This window comes from Pinus tabuliformis, chromosome 6 (assembly GCF_031772625.1).
Source record: "Pinus tabuliformis cultivar Carrire ecotype Pingquan chromosome 6, CPIR1, whole genome shotgun sequence".
Lineage (NCBI taxonomy): Eukaryota > Viridiplantae > Streptophyta > Pinopsida > Pinales > Pinaceae > Pinus > Pinus tabuliformis.
In genome coordinates, this window is record NC_142292.1 from 759,144,619 (window position 1) to 759,171,646 (window position 27,028).

A 27,028-nucleotide genomic window follows, 5' to 3' on the forward strand; every position below is an offset into this window, starting at 1 on the left:
GATCCGAAAAAACAATAAGGGGCTTGAACTGACCTAAGCCCCTAAAACACCATGTGATGAATATAACTTTGTTTTCTCCGCGCACTCCGTTCCTTAAAATGCGGAGTTGTTGACCCGAAACTTGGACCAAGTTGGGTTGTGCCCAACAATTGGTGTAGTATATCGATTTAAGGAAACTTATTGATTATTCAAATCTAAAGCACATAACTAAAGTGATAATGTACATGAGGATGGATTAATTCGGAAAAAAAGGTAAAATATTACACTACTTTCATAATATTCTAAGGGCTAAGATAGGATGAACAGTCACTACAATTAAGAATCTATAATTATCACACAAAATACCTTGATCTTGGAGTCATGAACAGAGCAAATGATTGCTCTTTGAACTATTAAAAATCAATTAAAATGATCACTTGTGAATCCCTTATTATTTTGGCTTTGTAAAACCATAACTCATTGTAATGACCCCATAAGGACAAATTGTTATCTACAAGGCATATATGAGACAAATATTTCTAAGGAATGGTTGGATACCTCAGTTTCCTTTGATCAATATGTTTCATAATCTGTGAAACCAAAAGTGCCTAGGTGATAAGATGATATTAATACACATTTTTGTACCTATAGGACTTGAAATTGGATTCCATTAGTTGTATTGATTTCATATGACACAAAAACATAAAATAACTTGTTGACAATGTTATATACCGCCAACATATAGGGGGTCTCCCTGAGGTGAAGTCCCAATTAGATCTCACACCATTTGTAGTAGGAGCACCATTCAATGCATTTGACTCAACACAGAGAATAGGAACAATCACCCGATGCAATGAGTGCTACGTGAACTATTCAAATCATGAGAAATTAGTCACTTACGACTACCTCTCATGGAAATGGTCATACGTGAATGACTTACTTAACGCAGTTGAATCCCAAAAATGATATATAATGCACTGCGTAAACCCCCTATACTTAAATGATATCTAATCTATTCTTAGTTTTTCTATCATGATATGATTTACAAAGTATTACATCTTCTTTAAATATACTTCCTTACTACAAGACCATGGTCCACATACTAGGGATCCGAAAAAACAATAAGGGGCTTGAACTGACCTAAGCCCCTAAAACACCATGTGATGAATATAACTTTGTTTTCTCCGCGCACTCCGTTCCTTAAAATGCGGAGTTGTTGACTCGAAACTTGGACCAAGTTGGGTTGTGCCCAACAATTGGTGTAGTATATCGATTTAAGGAAACTTATTGATTATTCAAATCTAAAGCACATAACTAAAGTGATAATGTACATGAGGATGGATTAATTCGGAAAAAAAGGTAAAATATTACACTACTTTCATAATATTCTAAGGGCTAAGATAGGATGAACAGTCACTACAATTAAGAATCTATAATTATCACACAAAATACCTTGATCTTGGAGTCATGAACAGAGCAAATGATTGCTCTTTGAACTATTAAAAATCAATTAAAATGATCACTTGTGAATCCCTTATTATTTTGGCTTTGTAAAACCATAACTCATTGTAATGACCCCATAAGGACAAATTGTTATCTACAAGGCATATATGAGACAAATATTTCTAAGGAATGGTTGGATACCTCAGTTTCCTTTGATCAATATGTTTCATAATCTGTGAAACCAAAAGTGCCTAGGTGATAAGATGATATTAATACACATTTTTGTACCTATAGGACTTGAAATTGGATTCCATTAGTTGTATTGATTTCATATGACACAAAAACATAAAATAACTTGTTGACAATGTTATATACTGCCAACATATAGGGGGTCTCCCTGAGGTGAAGTCCCAATTAGATCTCACACCATTTGTAGTAGGAGCACCATTCAAAGCATTTGACTCAACACAGAGAATAGGAACAATCACCCGATGCAATGAGTGCTAAGTGAACTATTCAAATCATGAGAAATTAGTCACTTACGACTACCTCTCATGGAAATGGTCATACGTGAATGACTTACTTAACGCAGTTGAATCCCAAAAATGATATATAATGCACTGCGTAAACCCCCTATACTTAAATGATATCTAATCTATTCTTAGTTTTTCTATCATGATATGATTTACAAAGTATTACATCTTCTTTAAATATACTTCCTTACTACAAGACCATGGTCCACATACTAGGGATCCGAAAAAACAATAAGGGGCTTGAACTGACCTAAGCCCCTAAAACACCATGTGATGAATATAACTTTGTTTTCTCCGCGTACTCCGTTCCTTAAAATGCGGAGTTGTTGACCCGAAACTTGGACCAAGTTGGGTTGTGCCCAACAATTGGTGTAGTATATCGATTTAAGGAAACTTATTGATTATTCAAATCTAAAGCACATAACTAAAGTGATAATGTACATGAGGATGGATTAATTCGGAAAAAAAGGTAAAATATTACACTACTTTCATAATATTCTAAGGGCTAAGATAGGATGAACAGTCACTACAATTAAGAATCTATAATTATCACACAAAATACCTTGATCTTGGAGTCATGAACAGAGCAAATGATTGCTCTTTGAACTATTAAAAATCAATTAAAATGATCACTTGTGAATCCCTTATTATTTTGGCTTTGTAAAACCATAACTCATTGTAATGACCCCATAAGGACAAATTGTTATCTACAAGGCATATATGAGACAAATATTTCTAAGGAATGGTTGGATACCTCAGTTTCCTTTGATCAATATGTTTCATAATCTGTGAAACCAAAAGTGCCTAGGTGATAAGATGATATTAATACACATTTTTGTACCTATAGGACTTGAAATTGGATTCCATTAGTTGTATTGATTTCATATGACACAAAAACATAAAATAACTTGTTGACAATGTTATATACCGCCAACATATAGGGGGTCTCCCTGAGGTGAAGTCCCAATTAGATCTCACACCATTTGTAGTAGGAGCACCATTCAATGCATTTGACTCAACACAGAGAATAGGAACAATCACCCGATGCAATGAGTGCTACGTGAACTATTCAAATCATGAGAAATTAGTCACTTACGACTACCTCTCATGGAAATGGTCATACGTGAATGACTTACTTAACGCAGTTGAATCCCAAAAATGATATATAATGCACTGCGTAAACCCCCTATACTTAAATGATATCTAATCTATTCTTAGTTTTTCTATCATGATATGATTTACAAAGTATTACATCTTCTTTAAATATACTTCCTTACTACAAGACCATGGTCCACATACTAGGGATCCGAAAAAACAATAAGGGGCTTGAACTGACCTAAGCCCCTAAAACACCATGTGATGAATATAACTTTGTTTTCTCCGCGCACTCCGTTCCTTAAAATGCGGAGTTGTTGACTCGAAACTTGGACCAAGTTGGGTTGTGCCCAACAATTGGTGTAGTATATCGATTTAAGGAAACTTATTGATTATTCAAATCTAAAGCACATAACTAAAGTGATAATGTACATGAGGATGGATTAATTCGGAAAAAAAGGTAAAATATTACACTACTTTCATAATATTCTAAGGGCTAAGATAGGATGAACAGTCACTACAATTAAGAATCTATAATTATCACACAAAATACCTTGATCTTGGAGTCATGAACAGAGCAAATGATTGCTCTTTGAACTATTAAAAATCAATTAAAATGATCACTTGTGAATCCCTTATTATTTTGGCTTTGTAAAACCATAACTCATTGTAATGACCCCATAAGGACAAATTGTTATCTACAAGGCATATATGAGACAAATATTTCTAAGGAATGGTTGGATACCTCAGTTTCCTTTGATCAATATGTTTCATAATCTGTGAAACCAAAAGTGCCTAGGTGATAAGATGATATTAATACACATTTTTGTACCTATAGGACTTGAAATTGGATTCCATTAGTTGTATTGATTTCATATGACACAAAAACATAAAATAACTTGTTGACAATGTTATATACTGCCAACATATAGGGGGTCTCCCTGAGGTGAAGTCCCAATTAGATCTCACACCATTTGTAGTAGGAGCACCATTCAAAGCATTTGACTCAACACAGAGAATAGGAACAATTACCCGATGCAATGAGTGCTAAGTGAACTATTCAAATCATGAGAAATTAGTCACTTACGACTACCTCTCATGGAAATGGTCATACGTGAATGACTTACTTAACGCAGTTGAATCCCAAAAATGATATATAATGCACTGCGTAAACCCCCTATACTTAAATGATATCTAATCTATTCTTAGTTTTTCTATCATGATATGATTTACAAAGTATTACATCTTCTTTAAATATACTTCCTTACTACAAGACCATGGTCCACATACTAGGGATCCGAAAAAACAATAAGGGGCTTGAACTGACCTAAAGCCCCTAAAACACCATGTGATGAATATAACTTTGTTGTCTCCGCGCATTCCGTTCCTTAAAATGTGGAGTTGTTGACCCGAAACTTGGACCAAGTTGGGTTGCGCCCAACAATTGGTGTAGTAGATCGATTTAAGGAAACTTATTGATTATTCAAATCTAAAGCACATAACTAAAGTGATAATGTACATGAGGATGTCTTAATTCGGAAAAAAAAGTAAAATATTACACTACTTTCATAATATTCTAAGGGATAAGATAGGATGAACAATCACTACAATTAAGAATCTATAATTATCACACAAAATATCTTGATCTTGGAGTCATGAACAAAGCAAATGATTGCTCTTTGAACTATTAAAAATCAATTAAAATGATCGCTTGTGAATCCCTTCTTATTTTGGCTTCGTAAAACCATAAATCATTGTAATGACCCCATAAGGACAAATTGTTATCTACAAGGCATATATGAGACAAATATTTCTAAGGAATGGTTGGATACCTCAGTTTCCTTTGATCAATATGTTTCATAATCTGTGAAACCAAAAGTGCCTAGGTGATAAGATGATATTAATACACATTTTTGTACCTATAGGACTTGAAATTGGATTCCATTAGTTGTATTGATTTCATATGACACAAAAACATAAAATAACTTGTTGACAATGTTATATACCGCCAACATATAGGGGGTCTCCCTGAGGTGAAGTCCCAATTAGATCTCACACCATTTGTAGTAGGAGCACCATTCAATGCATTTGACTCAACACCATAACTAATCCAAAATGGATTTTGGATAGATTCCTAAGTCAAGGTGCTCCTCAAAGAGGAAAAATGAAAGTCCAAGGAAGTTCCTGGAAATAGCCCCATTGCAGAGATATTTTCCTTCTGAATCTACTACAACTTGAATGGGCTAAAATGGACTTAGGATGCAAAAGTTATCTCTGAAAGAAGATGCCTTTGTTCCTTAGAAAAAGAAGGCCAAATCCTTAAAAAAATGGCCTAAAAGGCCTTATGAAGAAAATCGCATCGGAAGATGTCCAAGCCAGAATTAAGTGAAAAAGGGGAAGCCACCCCCGATCACTGATCCCTGACATATTGGGTCAGAGGAAGGCACATGTGATATAACATAGGTATCGAGCCGAGCGATATGCCGATCGCTGATATTGACGATGCCACGAGGCAAAGGTGGGACCTTGCAACGCGCGATATGCTGATCACCGATATCGACGGATAGCAATCGGCGTCGACATCGATCATGCCATATGGGAAACCCCGGGCCCATGCGATACGCTGATGGGATGCGACGGACCCAAAATGGTTTTGTAAATGCCACTGCATAAACATTTCAAGTCCGTATAAAGCGATTTTACGAGGTCTTTTAGTGTTTAACGTATTTTCCAAATACAAAGGAAACAAGCGGGATTTCGGGAGGACCCAAGGTGGTAAGAGGTTTTGGCTGGGCTCCGCCCGAGCCCATACATTGGCTGCCACGTGTCCAGGCTGAGGAGAGAGAAAACCACCCTTATCGGGTGGTTAACCCCCGTACATAAGGGGCGCCTGAAGTGAACCACAACCGTTGGATCTAGATCTTCCAGATCAATGGTGGAGATGCGATAAGCAATTAAAAGGAGGACCTGATAGGAGTTATAAGGTGGAACTTATAATATTTCAAATATGTAAACAAAAGTTTGGCAGACTTTTCCTGTGTTTGAACGCATTTCTCTGTGTAAATAGAGAATGGCCGTTTCAGGGATTTCAAATACCCAATGCACTCATCTGTTGCAGAACAGGTGACCACCTCCCCAAAAGGCATTATGCCATGATTGCTAATGCTTAGAAGAGGGATTCGAGTGGATAGAGGTTGGGAGATAGAAAGTTGAGAGGGAGAATGAACCGATATCGCCAATTTGGATTAAAAAAGCCACAGAACAACAGAGACGAGGGTTGTTGAAGATTGTTGGGGGCTATTGCTGAAAGCAAAGCCAAAGCAGGAAGCTAAGGCAAAACAGAGCCAAAATAGGCCGCGCAGAAGGGAAAAGAATAGCCAAGGGAGTCACTTGGAAGTCAAGTGAAAAGCAAAGAGAGCTATAAAATGATAGAGGGGCAAAGAAGCAAGAGTTGAAGAGCCAGAGCTGGAGCTAGAGCCGAAGAGCCAGAGTTAGAGCCAAGAGCTAGAACCAAGAGCCAAGAGCCAGAGCTAAGAGCCAGAACCAAGAGCCAGAGCTTCAAGAGCCAAGGAATGAAAAGGTGTCTGAACCCACTGTTTCTGTGTAAAACAATAGGAGTTGAGCCAAGAGCTTGTAAAAGGACCCACCATAATCCCAGAGAGCCTGGTCAAGTTGACTAGAGCTCAAGGAGATGTAGCCCAAGAGTTTTGGGTGAACTTCAGATTAAATTATTGTCTTATGTGCTTGTTTACTGTTGCATTATTTACTGTTGTATGTATTTATAGATGAGTTTCAACACATTAATTTACAACACCTAAACTATTTAAAACAAATATCAGCATACACCTTAATATAAAGCACTTATTAGTTCCGCATTGGTTAATCAATAAGACTTGTGAAAATTTAAAGCTTTGGAAGTGGGAGAGGTTCTTGTAAGTTAGAAAAGAAGCCTAAGAGCCCCATTTCCAGATCAAGTGGTATCAGAGCTTAATATTGATTAATCCCACCTTCAAAGAAGGTTATATTAGAATTCTTGACTGACAAAGCAAAGAATGCTTGTATGAAAGGTATTTGAACAACAAGAGGCTGATTGTATGCTTGTTTTGTAGACTGACTATTTTCTAAGTTTACAGAGGTAAAGGGAAAGCTGTTGCTAGCTCAGTCCAGGAAGGACAAATAGGAAGAAGGGTTGAAGGAATTATTCTATCCCAAGGACCTCAAGGCAGTCCTTAAAGCACAAGAGGTTTGTTGCAAAAGGTTACTGAAATAAGCTCTTTAATAATCTTGTTTGAAGTTCTTTGTTCATTGGCATAATGACGACTTCCTCAAGTGTATCCTCAAATTCTTCCTTCTTCATCACAAGACTCTTTGATGGAGACTTGAAGCAGGACTTGTTCATCATGATGGAAAAGGTGAGGGAAATGTATGAGGATGGAAGGAAGAGCAGCATACTTAGAAAGCAGTTGAACTCCATGAAGGAAGAGAAGCAGATGCTTTTTGACAAATTGTAGGAAATAGAGAGGCAACTTCATATTGCAAATATGAACATGAAGAGCATGCATGAGCTGGAGTCACAACTCTTTGTTGCCCAAGAAGCCTTGGTCAAGTATCAGCTTGAAGAAGAGGTAAACCATTCCAGTTTGTCTTCAAATTCTTCTAAGAATGCTTATATTGGTTCTTTTGAAAAACATACTATAGGCATAGGTTCCAGGCTAATGTCCAAGATGGGCTATGAAAGAAAGGGTTTGGGAAAGCATTCACAAGGTATTGTTGAACCAATAATGGTTGAAGAAAGGCCTAAGTATTTGGGTCTTGGCTATGGACAATATTATGGAGAAAGTTACAAATATGCCATGAAGGCCATTGAAACAAATCCAAGAAGGGGTTGCATTGCCGAGTGTGAGGATCGTGTTAAGGAGGAATGCAATGGTTTGAAACATCATTTGCAGGATGCAAGTGTTCAGAAGCACACGCTTGAATCAGAGAGTTGTGGAAACTCTAATAACCCTGAAGAGATTGATGGTGTTCCAAATGGAGCTACTTCTTCACTCAATTCACCTCCTCATGAAGGCAATAAAGGTGAAAGAGGCAGGTATACATCTGGTTCTAATCATATTCCTTTTGATTTTGCAAAGCATGGTAAATTTCCACATAAGCATGGGAAAAGAACTGCATGTTCCTTTTGTGGTTTGGATAACCATCATGTTTCTAGATGTTGGAAGAGAATGGCCACATACAGGAAACTTTTGAAGGAAAAGAAGCAAAAAGCCAGAGGTCCATTGAACAAGGCAAATCATGCTATCAAGAGGATGCACATGTGCTGCACTTACTACCATAAGCATGGGCATCTTGCTGAAAGGTGTTGGACTCTGAATCCAACAATGCTTCCACAAAAGCTGAAGAAAGTGGAAAGAGAAGATGGAAGAAATGGAAAGGAAGTTTCCATGAAATATGTGCTTCAAAATGATTCACATGTTGATGCTGATGTGCAGACAAAGGAAAGACCTTTGAACTGGATTGGTAAGAAATGGTTAGAGTTCTTTTCCAATTAAGGATTGCATGTCTATTGATGCATCTATTTGAATTTCTTTTTTGATGAGATGCAAGTAGCAGGTTTCTACCAAGATGGTGAATGGAAAAGATTGAGTAGGAGACTCACTTTCTTGCTGCAACATTATATGTCATTTCATCTTCAAAAGTACAGTGTGCTTAAGTGAAAGCTAAAGGATCAAATGCATGCATGAGCATGAGATGCATGAACACAGGGATGTTGATGTTTTTCCTTGTATTTGAACATGCATGTGATGCCATATTGACTTGGGAAAAGTTAACTTGGTCTCCAAGATGGAGATAGTGATGAAATGTTCATCTTTTGAAAAGAGTCCTAATGGTCTTTTTCTACATGCTTGGATTGAAGGGTAATTTGTTTTAAAGGCATGTTTTGTGGGCTTGTTGTCTAGTCCATCATTTGTATGCAGATGTAAGACATGGAGGTGTTCACAAGATGTGAAATCTATTTCTTTGTTGAAGCAGGAGTTTAGTCCATCCAGTTGTTGTCTGTATGCATGTTGTTGTTAACAGTTGTTGTTGGCAGCTTCTCAAATAGGTACAAATGAAAGTTTTTGTGAAGCAGGTGTACTTCACATTTGTTGAGCCACCTTGGATCAATGATCAAGGTAGAGAAGCTCAAACGACCTTCTATAACCATTTTAGCAGGAGTTCTACAGGAAGGTAAGGAGGAAGACAGTTCTTCCCAAGAAGACCAACCCATCCAAGAAGGGAAGTGGTAAGAAAATTTGGCTTAGAGGCACTATGCAAGGCAAGTGTAGGGAGGCTGAAAGAAGAGGGTGAGTCACTCTCATTTACTATTCATATTAGTATATCAGTATTTTGGAGATCAAAATTTCTTTTAGTGGGAAGGCATGATCCAAAATGGATTTTGGATAGATTCCTAAGTCAAGGTGCTCCTCACAGAGGAAAAGTGAAAGTCCAAGGAAGTTCTTGGAAATAGACCCATTGCAGAGATATTTTCCTTCTGAATCTACTGCAACTTGAATGGGATAAAATGGACTTAGGATGAAAAAGTTATCGCTAAAAGAAGATGCCTTTGTTCCTTAGAAAAAGAGGCCAAATCCTTAAAAAAATGGCCTAAAAGGCCTTATGAAGAAAATCACATTGGAAGAGGTCCAATCCAGAATTAAGTGAAAAAGGGGAAGCCACCCCTGATTACCGATCCCCGACATATTGGGTCGGAGGAAGGCACATGTGATATAACATAGGGATTAGGCCGAGCGATATGCCAATCGACGATATCGGCGGATCACAATTGGCGATGCCATGAGACAAAGGCGGGAACCCACGATGCGCAATATGCCGATCAAGGATATCGGCGGATCGCAATCAGTGTCGGCATTGGTCATGCCATATGGGAAACCCCGGGCCCATGCGATATGTGATTGTGATATCACAATATCGCGTCGGGGTCATGTGATGGAGCGGGGCACATATATATATGCACTGATGCGATGCGACGGACCTGAAAGGGTTTTGTAAACGCCACTGCATAAACATTTCAAGTATGTCTAAAGCAATTTTACAGGGTTTTTTAGTGTTTAACGTATTTTCCAAATACAAATGAAACAAGCGGGATTTCGGGAGGACCCAAGGCGGTAAGAGGTTTTGGTTGGGCTCCACTCGAGCCCATACATTGGCTTCCATGTGTCCAGGCCGAGAATAAAGAAAACCACCCTTATTGGGCGGTTAACCCCCATATGAAAGAGGCACACGAAGTGAACCACAATTGTTGGATCTAGATCTTCTAGATCAACGGTGGAGATGTGATAAGTGATTAAAAGGTGGACCTGATAAGAGTTATAAGGTGGAACATATAATATTTCAAATCCGTAAACGATAGTTTGGCGGGCTTTTCCTGTGTTTGAACGCATTTCTCTGTGTAAACAAAGAATGGATGTTTCAGGGATTTCAAAGACCCGATGCACTCATCTGTTGCAGAACAAGTGGCCACCTCCCAAAAAGGCATTATGCCATGATTGCTAATGCTTAGAAGAGGGATTAGAGTGTACAAAGGTTGAGAGACAGAAAGCTGAGAGGGAGAATGAACCGACATTGTCAATTTGGCTTAAAAAAGCCACAGAACAACATAGATGATGGTTGTTGAAGGTTGTTGGGGGCTATTGTTGAAAGCAAATTTAAAGCAAGAAGCTAAGGTGAAACAGAGCTGAAAGAGGCAGCACAGAAGGAAAAAGAACAGTCAAGGGAGTCACTTGGAAGTCAAGTGAAAAGCCAAGAGAGCTGCAAACTGATAGAGGGCCAAAGAAGCAAGAGCTGAAGAGCCAGAGCTAGAGCCGAAGAGCCAAAGTCAGAACTAAGAGCTAGAACCAAGAGACAAGAGCTAGAGCTAAGAGCCAGAACCAAGAGCCAGAGCTTTAAGAGCTAGGGAATGACATGGTGTCTGAACCCACTGTTTCTGTGTAAAACAGTAGGAGTTGAGCCAAGAGCTTGTAAAAGGACCTACCATAATCCTAGAGAGCCTAGTCAAGTTGATTAGAGCTCAAGGAGACGTAGCCCAAGAGTTTCGGGTGAACTCCAGGTTAAATTGCTGTCTTATGTGCTCGTTTTACTGCTGCATTATTTACTGTTGTATGTATTTATAGATCAGTTTCAACACATTAATTTATAGCACCTGAACCGTTTAAAACAAATATCAGCATACAGCTTAATATCAAGCACTTATTAATTCCACATTGGTTAATCAACGAGACTTGGGAAAATTTAAAGCTTTGGATGTGGGAGTGGTTCTTGTAAGTTAGGCAAGAAGCCTAAGAGCCCCATTTCCAGATCAATAACTAAGGGTTCACCTTGGTTTCAATAAACAAGTAAGTTGGTGTTGTGAAACACCGATTGCAATGTTTAAAAAGATACCTTCACGAGTGGGAGACAAGAGTGATTCTCTAGAAGGAAGTAATAATACTAACCTAAGGGAGACACACTAGAGCATGAAAATATTCGTTAGCAAAATATTTCACATAACGATTATTAAAGTGAATACAACACACATTCAACAAGATGAGTACCAAAGGCATCAAATTTTTTCAATTTATCCAGTACATATGAACACAACATATAACATAAACATCCAAAGAACAGTCCTAAAAAATTGTGATACATGCATGAAAATGTGTTGGCTCATTGAATTTCAATTAGGTGAAAGATCAAAGTACACTATTACAAATTTGGGGCACTAGTTCCAATAGTGGAACATTAAGTCAGTTCTTGCCTCTCTAAGGGATTGTTTTCTCTCCTATGCCAAGTAGAGAAGCCAAGACTAGCTCTCGAAAGCTTTAAGCCTCCAAAAGCCTTTTCTTGAGTTATGAGGTTACTTTTATAACAAGAGGAATTTCCCTTCATATCCTCATGACTTTGGATTACCCTCATGATTCTTGGATTTATTGTGTATCCTTTGGACTTATAAACAAATCTTGAACTTATAAATGACTTTTGGACTTCTATATAATTTGTGTCCATATATGACTATGTGACTCTTCATGTTCCACATATTATTTTTGGATTTACACACAATTTTTTTTGTCCTTTTCTTTAGAATACATCATTACATTCCACATGATGATGTGGCATGACACATGGACAAACATTGAATATTATGATGACACTTGTACAATTTACAACTTGACAATGATGACATGGATTTCCTGATGAGGTGGAAATTCCAAGCTACATTCCTTGCTACTTCATCTTGAATTCTTGATTGTAGATCTGATCTATGCTTCATATTCATGAAATATCCACTTTGTTATTCACCTTCACCCTCCAAAGGGTCTAGATGAGCTTTGGAATCCTTTAAGTCATCATTCAATGTCTTCTTTCTATTTTGGTCCGTGATTTGCTTCATGTTTCCATGATAAATATTTTTGTTCTTTTTCTCCGCATGTGTTTCTTTATGATTTCTCCTTGCTATATGCTTTGAGAATTACATTATCATGCTAGGAAGGTACTCCTGCCAATGAAAATAATTGATGATAGAGCTAAATCAATCTTAAAAACATCTATTCTATCACTACCTAGCTCATGGAATGATAATTTCATGATAGGCCCATGAGAGAGTTAAAAGAAGGAGGCTTGATTAGGAGGGCGAAGTAAAACTCATCAGTGGCCTAGGAAGGCTCCACTATTCATTTTTACTTTGCGATGCACTATGAAGAGGATCTCTCCTTGGTCCAACATTGTGGAGAAGCTTGAAGGAGGAAGGATGAAGGCTTCAGGCTTCAAGACTGTGCCATGCGTTCTAAGGGAAAGAGAGGAAGAATTGAAAGCATAGTTTGATTAGGTAAGGGGGAGAGGGGACCTACTTCAACCTTCCCTACTATGGCATGTGCTGAGGAGTAAGGCATAAAAAAGCTTGAGCACAAAGCACATTGGGGAAGATGGAAGGTGAAAGCTTCAAGCTTCAGGACTGTGCTATGCATTGGGAGGAAGAGGAGGCACTAACGAAAGCACAATTTGATTGATTAAAGATAGAAAGGAGGCCTCCTTCAACCTTTCCTATTGTGCCATGCACTCTAGAGGAAGAGGCTATGTTATTCTTAGGTGCAGATGGCATTGGGGAAGGGGGAAGGGTGAAGACTTCAACCTTCAAGGCTGCTTCATGTGATCAAAGGGAGAGAAGGATTGAAAAACAACACAATTTTATTCAACAAGGGGTCACTGTTTCTTTGGAATACGATTTTCACCCTATGCTAGTGTAGTTTGACCCAACAGTGGGTACTTGACTATTTGGAATGCAGTTTTTATTGAGGGAGGCCACAGAAGGAAGCCATTTTTCCTAAAGGGGTTTTCACTACACTGGGAGGATAGGAGGGTCTTTGCATTGCATTTTTTGCCTCTAAAAAAGGGTGGAAGAGGTCCATGCTATTATCTAGCAGTGCTCTATGTGTCATGCAAGGTAGAGGTGATCAAAACTGAGTGTAGTGAGTCAATATAAATAAGGAGTAGGTGAATGCCCTTGGGAAGTTCATAATGTGCAGGAGTTTTGTGATGACTTTGAGGAGGAATTAATGCACCAATATTTGTGAGTAGGATTTCATAATTGAGGCCCATGAATAGGTTAATCTCATCACTTGGTAATAAGGATAATGCTTTCGTAACTTGCACTGGGTTGAAGGACCAAGTAGAGCTCCCTAGATGGCTAAGTGTGGGATCAATATTGTAAGAGGAAGAAATACATTTGAACACGAATCAAACATGGATCAAACAAATAAGACCATAAATACAAGCCATAAGGATACATAGGAATCATTTATAACAATCACACATCAAAATGACAACAATGCAACAATTATTTGTAATTGTGACAATTGAAATAACAATTATGACACTTAGTACACAAGTTGTGACATAAGTGGCGATTGTGACAAAATGGTGCACTAAGATGTAGGAATGTTCCTATCACATATTCTAATCATATGTAAGACCACATGATGGATATGAGTGCACCAAAGCTAATTTTGGTGATACGCAAAGGTGTGACACACGTAGGAGTGAAAAAAACAAAAGCGACACCTGCGATAGGAGGAAAACATGAAGAAAAAACTTGAAAAATGTGAACGACCTTAAAAGAGACACATGCCAGAGTGAATATCACATGAAAATAACACTCATTAAAGTGAAAGTGAGAAAAACAACAACTGCAGATGTGAAAGCGACACTTGTCAAAACAAAAGTGTGCAAAAGATGACAGTTGAGAAAACTCATCGAAAAATAAGTACAAACACGACAAAACTGAGGGAGGCTGTCAATTAAAGTGCATAATGACTATTGATGCCATTTTAAAATTTCATAGACATTGTCTTCATGAATGGTTCTTTTCCTATTTGAGCTTGCATAAAAAATAATGCACTCACGAGTTCAATCAGGATTGTGCATATGTGAGCAAGTGACTTTACAGTTCAAAACTAGGAAGAAGACTTGAAACCTTTAGAAAGAATAATAAACCATGGAGTTACCATAGGGTGAAGGACCATAAGATCCTTAGTAGGCTCCAAAATTAAAGTGTAGGAAAATTTTTGTAGGGTGTTGATCACAACGCCAATACTTGGTGACACACTGGTAGAACTCTAACTTCTATGTTCAGGTTTACTTCTATAAGTGCAAGGTATCAATGTTTCAGGAAGTATTGATTCATCTTGCAATTTACCTTGACTTACATACTTAACCCAGTTAGGGATATATCCCCCTCCATTCCCTTGGTTAAATACATATCAAGGTTTGCAAAATCACAATTGTTTCAATTTAGGAAAGGGTAATATATACTCACAATTTTAAGATCATCGGATTGTGAGTCTTGTTCTCTCGTGTTGCTCTATTGCCAATAGACATGGACAGTACCCCATCGGAGTCACTACATGAAAATAAAAATTTCTTCATTGCCAACGAGCCTGGTTAATACCCCGAAGAAGTTACTTGTTTCACCTTTCTACGCAGGAAGCCCTTCTCTTCTTTCACCCTTTATTTATTTTATTTATTGAATTGTGCTTAGGCACTTATTTATTTCAAAGGAGGAAGAGGGATCCTGAATTATTTAGAGCATCAAAGGTTGTTCCTTCAGAGAAGGTAATATAGACCTTTGATATTGGTTTCCTTGTTAATTGATTTTCCCTTACCTTTCTCTACTTGATTGGATCAACAAGAATAGATATAGGATTTGTAGTTTGACCAAAGGTTTTTCATTCGAGTGGATCATATTTTCCATTCATACATCATTGAATTTAAATATATGTAGACCCAAAATAGAGAAGAGGTAACATATTAGCCAATCATTGTTTTTCATCACAATTTCATTTTTCAATATTTTTCCACATTGTCTTTTGAGCCAAAAGGACATCTTTCATGCAAAGTCTTGTTGAACAAAACAACAAAAGAAAATACATGAAAAAGCAACCACAAAACCAAAGGAACAAAGAAAATGGAGGCAAGTCGTAAAAGCAACGTGCATAATATACAATAAGAAAAAAAACACATGTAAAGACTTGATGGAGAGCATGATAGAGGGTGGATGAAATACAAGGGAAACTAAATGCAATTAAGCCTACTCCTAACCTAACTAGCTAGAAGGCTAGGGCTAAGTGTAATGATATTTCCAACAAAGTCACTATTGTTCATCATATGCAATCACAACTATATGATTGATTAAAACCAATATAAAAGAACGTGAAAACGAAAAGATCGAAGCTTAAAAATCTTGCACAAAACATTGAAGGTATTGCCTAGATGTAGGAAGATTTACAATATTTAACCAGCCTACTGCCTTACCTTCTTGATGAAAATCATAAGCAAAAAAGCCTTAATGGTTCCTTGTGAATGTAACTGCACTTATATTTTCTTCCTTAGAAAACATTAAGAGCGATCGAAACTTGATTTTAGAAAATGGACTTGCTAACTAAGATGCTTCTATCTGATGATAGATTGGATCATGAAATTCAAAACAATCCTCTTGGAGATCCTGAAATCCTTGGGAGGGAGAAGTTTCAATTAATGGTATGGAATCATGGTGAGAATCTTGCAAGGGAAAATAACTTTGACCATGTTCAGAAGGCTTGTTAAGATAGTGAGGGCTTGACATAACTGTCAACGAAGGATGAAGTGCCTCAAATGCTTGGCAAGTATCTGAATATTGGGATGATAAACTATAAAGATCGAATGATGTAAAAAAACCATCACTAGGTACACTAGTGGGGAAAATGATAAATTGAACAGTCATTAGAACAAGAACCATGATCAGATGGGATAATTAAGGCATATGGTTCTCTTTTAGGAGACAACATAGATATATCCATTTGAATAACTTTCACATCCTTTGAATGAAAGAATAATATTCCTCATATGTTGAATGTGAAAAACCATCTAGTTGTGAATGGTTACAAATTGGAATGGCATCATAATCATTAAAAATGAATTCCAATATGGAAAAAACATGAAATTAGTCGAGATGTAGTGGATGATTAGGAGGCACTTGATTCAACAAATAACATAAGAATTTATTGACACTTAAGAGGATATCTGGTGCCATGAAAAAAATAATTAATATCAAAATATTTATAAGAAGGATTAGGATCTGATTACTTTTAAAAAAATATGATAGACATGAATCCTTAGGCTAATTATAATCTTTAAAAAGATCAACTTCATAACTTCATACAACCATGAAAGGTATGCATTCTAAACTCGAGTTTGATATAAGATATTTGCATAAGGGATGATCCATTGAAATAGATTGCTCAATTTGGATGGAAACAAAATATTGAAAGATTGAAAAGCTATATCCAAAATACCACACAACTTTCAAGAAGGATTTTACATCTAGTGAAACCATGTAAAGGAAATAATTTTGTGAGAAAATCAAAATTTGATTTGGTTTGAGGGCCTTACTAGATTCACGAGGACTTGAAGTAACCATCAATAGAAGTTGAAGTGTCTCGACTCCCTGATGAGTCCCAGAACTTTCAATAATTGTAGAATTGCATTTTAAAAATTGAATGAGATCATGCATGGTGTGTGGACAACCACCACTAGTAATTTCAACTAGATAACTCTATCCAAGTGGCAACCAACTATATCACTAATTTGACCATACTTTTCATATTTAACAAATATATTATCTGATTCATAAGGTTCTTCCAATTGCACATCTAAATATGGATTGATCGGGAGAATCTCATGAGTAACCTGAATAGAATAATTTTCTTCTTGCGAAATTGAAAATGATAAGGGATGGAATACTTGATAAGTTGATTACTTTCTTCATCATGGGTGACCTCATTACCCTGTGAAAACTCAAAACCAACCTTATTAGATTATGAACTTGGAGAGTGTGAATTATCTGCATTACAAAAAGTAGAGCACAAAGGATAGAGAGGTGAAGTGGAAGTTTCAATAAGAACATATTCTTTAATCGAATTAGATTCAAGATCTAAATCTTTCAAAACCAAGCTTCCTCGAGAGACCGAAAAATAAATAGGTGCCCTTGGGAAACCATCATTACATACAATAATGGAGTTAGAATCAACAAAATGAAGGTTGTCCAAGAATTCAGATTGATTAGGCAAACCAATTTCATTTGATTCATCACCGAGATTGATATATTCAAAATCAACCAAGGATGGGAGAACATTATCTTGACATGGATGATTTTGAAAAATATAAGAAATATCAAAAGAATCCTCACTTTCCTACTCCTCTACCCGTGAAATGTGACTATCTTCCTCCTGATCACTATTTATATTGGAAAATTGAAAACCAATTGGATTAAGGGGAAAGGGGTTATGAGAATGAGGTGGTAGAGAAGGAAAAGAATCAAATTCAGATTCAACATTGGATTTATGCGTGTTAATATCATCTTGACAGATCATAGGATTATACTTCATCTTAGGATGCATGAACCATTCCAAAATTTCCTCCATTGGACCTAGATCATGAGTTTGGCTGAAGATGTAAGAGGCACATCAACGATATGATTTATAGATTTCCCAACTTCAACATCATCGTATGGAGGCACCCAAACTAGTACTGGAAAAGGAGGAGCACACGAAAAAAAAGGAATAGTAAGTTCCTCCTCTGAAATTAAAGGTGTTTGAAGTTTCCAAAACTTGTTAGAATAGGAACATTAGGGGGTTGTGATTCAAATTGATCTAAAGAGATCCATACCAAATGTTAAAAAATTTTCTTAAATAAATCCCAATCCATACATTATTCAGGAAACTCACAACATAAGTGAAGGAATCCATTATCAAAATCATGAATGGATTCGTTAAGTTCCATTCTAAGATGATTGATTCGTTTATAAACATCTCGATAATAATACCTATCAAAATCTTGACGAAAATCCTTGAGGAATTGATCAAAATAATGGATAGAGGCAGATGGTAAGGTATGACACCATCGATTAACATGACCTTCAAGAGTGAGGAAGAAAATCACACAAATAAAATCTTCATCATCAATTTCGTAATATTCACAAAATTTAAGAAAATTAAAAATGTGCTTGACTATGGATGTTCCATCCTCACCATTAAACTTCAATTGAAGCAAGTCATAAAGAGGCTCATCGAGGATTAAAATTTTACCATTGAATAATCTATAGAAATGCCATGGGATTATGATTTGAGGATGAGCCATTGAAGATAAGAGATTCAAACAGACTCAATGGGAAAAAGTTGTCATTTGGCCCTCCTTCTAGCACTAGAATGTTGACAGTGTTGGATGCCACCAACATACAAGGGATCTCCCCGATGTGAAGTCCCAATTAGACCTCACACCATTTGGAGTAGGAGCCCCAGCCAGAGTATCAACCCGACCACCATAATTAAGGGTTCACCTTGGTTTCAATAAATAACATAAGAGATTATATACATAAAACTTGAATAAACAAGTAAGTTGACATTGTGAAACACTGATTGCAATGTGTAAAAGGAGACCTTCACGAGTGAGATACAAGAGTGAGTCTTTGGAAGGAAGTAATAGTACTAACCTAAGAGGCACACGACAACATGGAAATATTTATTAGAAAAATAGTTTATATAATTAATATTAAAGCAAATACAACACACATTCAACAAGATGAGTACGAAAGCCATCAAAATAGTTCAATTTCTCCAGTACATGTGAACACAACATATACTGTAAACATCCCAAGAATAGTCCTAAAAAATTTGCAACAGATTCATGAAAATGTGTTGGCTCATTGAATTTTAATTAGGTGAAAGATCCAAGTAAACAATTACAATAATGAGGCACTAGTTCCAGTGGTGGAACATTATTTCTTCTCCAAAGAATAGTTTTCTCTCCTACTCCAAGTAGAGATGCTAATACTAGCTCTCAAAACCTTTAAGCCTCCAAAATCCTTTTGCTTGAGTTATGAGGGAGATTTTATAACTAGAGGAATGAACTTTCATATCCTCATGAATCTTGGATTACCCTCATGACTATTATACTTATAGTGTGTCCTTTGGACTTCTAAACAACCGTTGAAATTCTAAATGAATTTTGGACTTATACACAATATGTGTCCATATATGACTATGTGACTCTTCATGTTCCACACATGACTCTTGGAATTCCACACATTACATTTTGTCCTTTCCCCGATAATACATCATTACACTCCATATGATGATGTTGCATGACACATGGGCACACATTAACTATTATCATGACACTTGTACAATTACAAGTTGACAATGATGAAATGGACTTCACAATGAGGTGGAAATGTCAAGCTATCTTCCTTGCTGCTTCATCTTGAATTCTTGATGGAGATCTGATATATGCTTCATCTTCATGAAATATCAAATTTTTTCTTCACCTGCACCCTCCAAAGGGACTTGGATGAGCATTGGAATCTTGTAAGCCACCATGCAATGTCTTCTTTCTTTTTTGGTCCATGATCTGCTTCATGTCTCCATGATAAATTGCTTTCGTTCTTCTTCTCTGCAAGTGTTTCTTTATTATTTATCCTTGCTGTCTGGATTGAGAATTACCTTATCATGCTAGGAAGGTACTCGTACCAATGAAAATCATTCATGATAGAGAGAAATAAGTCTTAAAAACATCTATTCTATCGCTACCTAACTCATGGAACGATAAGATCATGATAGGTCTATGAGAGAGTTAAAAGGAGGCTTGATTAGGAGGGCACTGTCAAACTCATCATTGACTTAGGAAGTTTCCACTGTTATTTTTTACTATGCCATGGATTGTGAAGATGATATCTCCTTGGTCCGACATAGTGGGGAAGCTTGAACGAGGAAGGATGAAGGCTTTAGGCTTCAAGAATGTGCCATGTGATCTAAGGGAAAGAGAGGAAGAATTAAAAGTATATTTTTACTTGTCAAGTCTGAGAGGAGACCTTCTTCAACCTTCCTTACTACACCATGCGCTAAGGAGGAAGGCCTAAACAAGCTTTAGTGCATAGTGCATCGGGGAAGAGGGAAGGTCAAATCTTTAGGCTTCAGGACTGTGCTATGCATTGGGAGCAAGAGGAGGCCTCAATGATAACAAAATTTGATTGATCAAAGATAGAGAGGAAGCATACTTCAGCCTTCCCTACTACTCCATGTGCTCTAGAGGAAGATTCTAAGCTAGGCTTGAGCGTAGAGCACATTGGAGAAGGGGGAAGGGTGAAGGCTTCAACCTTCAAGGACACGTCATGTTATCATAGTGATAGAAGGCTTGAAATACAACACAATTTTCTTCAACAATGGGTTATTGTGGATTTGGAATGTTCTTTTCACCCTAGGATAGCACAATTTTACCCAATAGTGGGTGCTTGACCATTTTGAATGTTATTTTCTTTGAGGGAGGCCATAAAAGGAATCCACTTTGCCTAAGGGGGTTTTCACTACACTAGGAGGATAGGAGGGCCTTTTCATTGCATGTTTTGCCTATGTAAAAGGGTGTAATATTTCCATGCTATTAGCTAGGAGTGCTATATGTGTCATGCAAGGTATAGGTGACCAAAAATTAGTGTAGTGAGTTAGTATAAGAAAGAAGGATTAGGTGCCTATCCTTGGGGGTTTCATAATGTGCAAGAGTTTTGAGATGACCTTTAGGAGGACTGAGTCCACCAATCTTGGTGAGTAGTATTGAATAATTGAGGCCCATGAATAGGTTAAGCTACTCACTTGGTAATAAGGCTAATCATTTCGCAACTTGCACTGGGCTAAAGGACCGAGTAGAGCTCCCAAAATGGCTAAGTGTGGGACCAACAGGGTAAGAGAAAGAAATGCATCTGAACATGACTCAAAAGTGTATCACACACATAAAACCATCAATACAAGCTATAAGGATATACATGACTCATGGATAACAATCAAACCTCAAAACAACAAAGCAACACTTATTTCTAAGTGAAATAGTTGAAACAACACATTATGAAACTTAGAACACAACTTGCTACATAAGTGACGAATGTGACCAAAAGGTGTGCTAAGATGTAGGAATATGTCTAGTGCATATTATATAAAGATATGGAATACCATCTGATTTAGAAGAGTGCATCAGAAATAATTTTTTTGATACACAAAGTTGCGACATATGCAAGAGTGAAAACAACAAAAGCGACACATGCAATAGGAGGAAAACATGAAGACGACACTTGCAAAATGTGAATGACCTTGAAAGTGACACATTCCAAAGTGAATATAACATGAAAATGGAACTTATTAAAGTGAAAGTGAGCAAAAGAGAAAACAATATATGTGAAAGAAACACTTGTGAAAGCTAAAGTGCGCAAAAGATGACCACTGAGAAAACTCACCGAAATAGAAGTACACACGCAACAAAAGTGAGGGACACTGTCAATGAAAGTGCGCATTGACTATTGACATGAGTTTAACATTGCACAAGCACTATCTCGATGGATGGTGCTTTTCCACTTCGAGCTTGCATAAAATAAACTGTGCTCATGAGTTCAATCAATACTATGCATGTGTGAGTCAGTGACTTTACAGTTCAGAAATAGGAAGAAGACTTGAAACCTTAAGAAAGCGTCAATCGACCATGGAGTAACCATAGGGTGAAAAAACTTAAGATCCTCAGTAGGCTCCAAAATTCAAGTGTAGGAAATTTTTTTTAGGGTGTTGATTGCAATGTCAACACAACCTCTTACGAAATTCCCAAACTTGGTTTGGTTAGACACAAAAAATGTGCATAAAAGGCCCCAAAATGGTAAAGTTTGACCCATGTTTAGAGAGTCAAATTTGAAAAAATTCTATGTAATGTTCATCCATCCTATTTAGATTCCAATTACGATCATTTATATTATTAATATTATTGTGCACTAAAATAATTTTAAATGGTGAAGGTGGCCTCTTGGTGCCAAATGCACTTATGAGGAGAACACCACTACCACCTCACTTAGAAAATTGACCTATAGTTTTCAAGTGATAAGGAATAATTATGGTAATATTATATGAGGATGGAAACCATACAAATGTGCTTGAGATCAACCATTCCCTTCACCTCACCACATTCCACACCATTCTCACTATATTTTCCTTGTGTTTCACATGCCTAAACGATGAATCTCATAACACAAATCCATGAGCTTCTTGGCATTGATTTTTTTGTGCTTGGATGTGGCTTGAAATAAATATTCTATGCTCAAATAATTTGTTCACATATCCTTTACATGCATTATATCATTCCATTTATATGTGAATATGTCACTTTCTTGTTTCTTGCTCATAGATTTAATATGTAATCTTTGTTGCCTTATGTAGGTTATAGTCATTTCTTATCTTTACATTACCAATTTAATGGTGATGTAGTATGAATACCTACACAAATGTGAACATTAAAACATGTTAACCATGAGATTATATAATTTAATAACCAATAAAAAGTGTAAATGGGCCAACGATAATCTCATGCAAGAATAAAGACATGCAAGCATGGATGAGATTAAACATAACACATAAAGGCCCATTAGGTTTGAATTATTATCAAGAAGCAAGTAATATGCCATCAAATGAAACTAAGAAAGTTTATGAGGCATGACATGACATAGTGCAAATATACATTGAAATCACAAGGGAGAAGAAAATATGTTAGCATTCTTAAGCATCCATGCAATTTGAAATAAACACATCATGCTCCCAAAAACTTGAAAGCATTATCAAACATTAAAAGTAAAATCAAATCAAGAACTAAATATTTAATGATAGGTCAAAATAAATTTTAAAAAATAAGGGTCGTCAAGTCTGAGGACTTGTAACCTTGGGGCTAGTTGAGGCCTCAAAAAATGATAACACATTGGGTAAATCCATGAATCTCTATAATGAAACTATTAAGATATGAATCAATAAGTTGGAAGAATTAATTTAATTCTCATAGGAAGAGGATCTTATAGAGTCATTCATCGTGAGAGAGTCACTATTCATCTTACAAATTTGTGTTAGATGTTATAGTGTTTTCTCCTCGAAGGTGTAAAAAAGGGAAACACTTAAGACTATGGATGGCAAACAGTCTCAACAATACAAATGGATGCTAAACATTGTAGATATGCAACAAATGATAGAAACAAAACCTACCAAAGCCTTGATATATGCCATGATCATAGTTAAACAACAAAATGAAATAGTAATAAATGCGGGTAACTCCAATAATCCAATGGAAACCAGATATATAAAGAATATATTTTATTAAACAACACTTGTGAAGGGAACAAATAAATGTTACTAGTCCCCCTCTATGGGATGGGTTCTTGGCTATCCTCAAATGTCTTTAGCTTTTGTAGAGACTCTCTATAATGTATAAACCAACCAAATAAAGTGTTTGAGCTTAGTGAGAACTCAATTGGAAAAGAAAAATGGTGTTCGACAGTGATAATAATCAGAGTTACAACAGTGAGTGCAACAATGAAAATAATCGAAAGTGAATAATGAATGGACAACTCTTCTATTTATAACAAAATATTAGGTTATCCTTGAATAATGAGAAATAATAAAATATTATTAACCCCATTCTAGAAATAGCCATTTGGAATATTTTATTATATTTGGTTAGGAGGGAAAAAGTATTTAAACTTTTATTTAGAAATAATAAATAAATAAATGATTTATTTATCATCTCAAGAAATATGGTTAAGGAATAATAAACAAATAATTATTTATTTAATTATTCCTAAGGGATTTAGTAAAACTTGGTGACTAATAATTAATTAGTGATTAATTAATTATTCCTAGAGAAAAATAAGATAATTAATAATTTATCTTTTTATTTTTCCTAACTTGGTCAAATATGACAATGAATATTAATTAAACAATAGTTTAATTAATTATTCCTAGAATAGAATTAAGTAAATAGTGATTTATTTAATTATTCTTCATGGGTTTAATTATAAATTGCTTAACAAATGTGTTTTATTAAGTAATTTCTCACAGTGAAAGCAATTTTACTATGGTAAAATTGGCTTTACATGGTGTACTTCGATCCATCTAGTAAATTGAGGCTAGATGATCAATAATTTGTGATAATAGATTGCCCCCAACGTATGCGTGTTAGGAGAAAAACATATCATTGAAGTACGTTGTAAGAACATAATCACTAGACAACAAAGTGGAGTCAAAGGGAGAGAGAGAGAGAGAGAGAGAGAGAGAGAGAGAAACCAATGGAGTTGAAGTGAAAGAGGATAGGGATAGAGGGGGCGAGACCAATGCAAGTCTCCTTTTATGTTGTGGTACCCGATCTTAGTGAGGCAGGGGAGGCATACCTATACCTGCTGAGATAACGTAGTGTCACACGGAATCTGTCAAGGGTGCGGACACGACTGACCTTCCTAGAAGTCTAAGACATTCTAATGACAAACAAGACAAAATGGAGTGATCTTTCTCTAAATACACCTTTTACAACATGAAAACTACAAGTGTTTAGGCTTACCTTATTCCAAAACGCTGTTGTTGAAGTCCGTTCTTGACGATCCGGATGAGCTCCTCCTTCAAGTCAATTCCTGCAACCACAAACAATCAAATAATTACCAAGCACTTGCATTTCATATAATAAAACATATATTCAACATGCAGACCAAGGAACACATGAAATAACTCATTAACACAAGCTATTGAGAAAAATAAACCAGTTTGTATTAATAACGAAACAAAGAAACTCTTACAACCTGGCCTTGGTGTTGTGCAAGTTCCTCCCAGGGTCCATCAAGGGTTTTCCTCTACTTTGACAAAGCTCACCCTCTCCCAAGTAGAATCAAGTGAAGACAATCTCTCCTCACAAAGGCTCTAATGGAAGACCTAAATCCTGCAGCATTTACCCAAAGAAAATGTATAGCTCCAACCTCCTCTCCTTCTGGCTCAATGCCTTCATTTATAGTGCTGTAAAGAGGTTATTCAGGTCCACTATCAATGGGATCATCCCCCTCTATGGGTGGGATAGCTCCCTTATTGATGGGATAAGTTCCCCCTTAATAGAGATACATGAACCAACTGGAGGCGCATCCATTTCATCAAACCGACCTCTAGAATGTTCTAGAAGTAACCACAAGTAACTTTTTCAAGATAAAACTCGCGCATTTTGCCTTTTACAGAGGGACGCACCTGTCCCTTAACATACAGAGCGTCTATGGACGCGGATTTTGTGAACATGGTCAGCGTCCCCGCAGGTAAGGCTAGAGAGAACCTGCGACCCCAGAGATAAACATGATTTTTACAAGACTTTCTCTCTTCTTTGAGTTTGAGATGGATAACAGAGGCATGAGACTTGCCTAAGAGGGTAGCATGACTTGTTGATTTGAGCCATACTAACTGTAAGTAGTCAAGGTGACATTTTTTAGTGTAACAGATTGCCCCCTAAAGTGTGAAGCCTGGAATAGAATAGGGTTTTGTAATTCTAGGAAGGGTGAAGCGCTTTATCATTTCAAGGATTGCCTTGTGGATGGCCTGGTTGGAACCTGCAATTTTCAACACAAAATACATGGATAAGATTATATCATCACTGAGGTAGGCATTCCCATACTCAGATTCAAAACTTTAACTAATGGACTAACTATTCTGATACAGGAATGATCTTGCAGTACATCATTTTTATAGACTTTTGTAGACACAGTATGGACGTAGCCATCTGTTTATGATAAGTCTACATAGACAATGAATACAAAACTCCTCGCAGCCTGGATGGTAGAAACTAGATCCAGGGTCTTCACTTCTACTTCCCGAATTGGTACGATTCTAGTCATGTGATTAAATGATTCGATGTCGAACATGGTAGAAACCACTTGATTACCAGTCAATGATGTAAACTGTTAACAAGTGTGAGAGAAACCACCAGTAATGTCAATGGTTCTCAAAGTACCAAGCACAACCCGTGAAATGTGAATAGATGTTTTGATGTCGAACACTTCACGGAATCCTCTGATCAAAAGTCAATGATGTAAACTGACGTCAAAGGCGAGAAACCTGCCATTGATGCATGCAGACTTCAAGGTACTGTCGATTCCTAAGTCATCTTTCTAGATAATGTGTCGATGTCGATAGAAAGCGACCCGTTGCAGGCAAGCCCGCAACACGAAATCATTGTTCAAGTTGAAGAAATGTTGCTGTAAGGACTGACTCAGGGATGGTCAATGGATGACAAGTATTTTGCAGATGAAAGTTTTGCTTGCAGACCTCTTGAACACATAACGACACAACAGATGGTTTGGTGACGAATAACTCAAAGTTGATCCCTGAACCCGGTTAAAGATTTTCAAAGTGATTTAGTCAACTGTGAGGTAAAAGATTTCCCAACCCAGGTGAATGAAAAGTGTCGTGTTCAAGAGCGGTAATAAAGTTTCTTCTGAGGCAAAAGGTGACAAATAGGTTCATTCTTCTCTTTTTTCCCCCACCATTTCTGGCAAGTACCTCTTTATTTTTAACAAGCTTGAGGAGGATAACATATGC